Source organism: Myotis brandtii, unplaced genomic scaffold (genome assembly GCF_000412655.1).
Source record: "Myotis brandtii unplaced genomic scaffold, ASM41265v1 scaffold333, whole genome shotgun sequence".
Classification (NCBI taxonomy): domain Eukaryota; kingdom Metazoa; phylum Chordata; class Mammalia; order Chiroptera; family Vespertilionidae; genus Myotis; species Myotis brandtii.
The window spans coordinates 1,603,391-1,605,738 of record NW_005362842.1 but is presented as its reverse complement, the minus strand read 5'-3'; positions in this window follow the sequence as shown (position 1 = coordinate 1,605,738).

Below are 2,348 nucleotides of genomic sequence, written 5' to 3'. Positions count from 1 at the left end.
AGGGAGGGCACCACACGGTGCCTGGCATGCAGCGCTCGATCAGTATTCACAATGATTAAGTGTGCAACTAGTAATTTTTGCTACTCACAATTCAGCACATTCCCAACACTACCTGACGTCCCCAAAGGAAAGGAGAAGAGGCTTTGGGCCAGCCAGGGCCCACCGCTGTCTCGCCCCGTAGTGGCATCTGCGATGACTCACTGATTGCTGCCGATTCCCTGGGGATCAGTTTTTCTCATCTAAGTGACAGTGTGTAAACTTCCATAGAGGACGCCACCTTGTCTGACAGCCAGGACAGCTGTGCAGAGAGCGGGCGCGCCAGGCGCCTCTCCAACAACCCCACGCCCTGCCACCTCGTTTGTTTTCCCGAGAGCAGCTCGGGATGCTTGACAATGTCTCCTAAGGGGAACGCCGTATTTTAGGAACTGGATCGTCCCCCACCGGTGTCCTCCCCCCGCATCCCAGACAGCCATCCCGTGGTGCACCCGTCTCAGTCAAAAGGAGACCAAAGGCGCACGCAAATGAGGACAATCGAAGGAAGATTTATCGCCTGCAAGATTGATCAAGGTGTGGGTGGAGACAGGACAGCATGAATCCCAAGGGCAGCTGCGAGGGCCCAGAGTGGGATAAAGCCTGCTGCTGTCAGGTGAACAGTGGCTTTCTGTAGAATAGTGGTTCTCAACCTTCTGGCCCTTTCAATACAGTTCCTCATGTTGTGACCCAACCATAAAATTATTTTCGTTGCTACTTCATAACTGTAATGTTGCTACTGTTATGAATCGTAATGTAAATATCTGATATGCAGGATGGTCTTAGGCGACCCCTGTGAAAGGGTCGTTCGACTGCCAAAGGGGTCGCGACCCACAGGTTGAGAACCGCTGCACTAGACAGTAAAGTGGAAATGGTGCTGGCACAGAGTAGGGGCTTAATAAAACTGAATGGATGAACCAATACATGTTAGTGGGATGCCTGACACAGGCCAGCTACACGGGAGGAACCGGGAGCCCATGCCAGTCCCCCAGCTCCAGCTGCTCTTCCAAGTCTCGTACCTGCCCCTTGTACCTAGAAAGCTCCTTCCCCACACTGCAGGCCTGACAAATCCCAAACGACCCTCCCAAGTCTCTTCTAGAAACCTTCTCTGACCAGAACAGCAGACTGAATGCCCCAGATATGGAAACACAACACGCTGCATCTACAATGTAAAACTCGCAGGGGCTGCAGTGGCTCTAAGAGGTCACCCTCCTTTCCCTAAATCGCCCCTGCTCACTGGAGCCGGCCTGCGGAAGACAAATGAATCAGGTCAACAGCATCGACAGCAGACCGGGCTCCCTGGAATTGATAAGCAGGGGCAGCCTGCAGCATCCCTAGTGTTCCTGGGAATTGCTGACTGAGAATCAATCCCAAGCTAAAAACAGCCTCTGGGGCTAGCGACAGAAAGTGTGGCCGAGACAATGGCCTGTGTACAGCATGCTGTTTGGATCTTCTTTCTAGTGCACACAAGGACACCATGTTTCCAGGCCACCTTGCATCTGGGGAAGACCACGTGATAAGCCCTAGAAATGTGTAACAAAGGGATATCCACTGTTTGTAGGACTAGCCCATAAAAAGCCTCCCTTTTCATCCTCACAGTTATTGTTGAAGGTGGTGGCATCAAAGGAAGAAAGCTATCTAGACCCCTGAGATGCTCATTGGAGGACAGCCACCCAGAGAGTCACTGAAGCAGTAATATTGGCATTCCACTTTTCAAGAGCAAAATACCAGCTTTTCTTGTCTTACACCACTGACATCTTAGTGGTTAGCTGTTACCACAGCAGAGCCTTGCCCATCCTGACTAACAGAAGAAACATGTTCTCTCGTGCATTTGCTCCATGCCAGGGGATACACTAGGCACTGGTTGCACATGCCGTCTTATTTGCTCTCACTTAATTCTCACAACTTTATTTTATCCCTCCTTTAAATAAGGTAATTGATGCATTGAGGAGTTAGGTGACCTGTTCAAGTCACACAGAAGGGATGTGTTGGAGCCAGGTTTAAATCCATTGCAACCTAACCACAGAATCCATGCTCTCTCTAATAGACCAGAGAGAGAATGTACTCCCCCAGACCAAGGGCCAAATTTTTCACTTATAAGGTGATGAGAGGAGAGCAGAAAGATAAAGAACTTCCAAAGTGGTTGGGTCTCTCCCATTTGAATCCATTCCCTTGCTTATTCTAGAAACACTTAACAAAGGGGCACAGAATCAATAGATATGATTCTTACCCTCATAAAGTTTGCAAAGTATAGAGGAAGACAACCAACATACACTTAAGATACAATGCAGAAAACACCTTCATAGAGATATATCAAT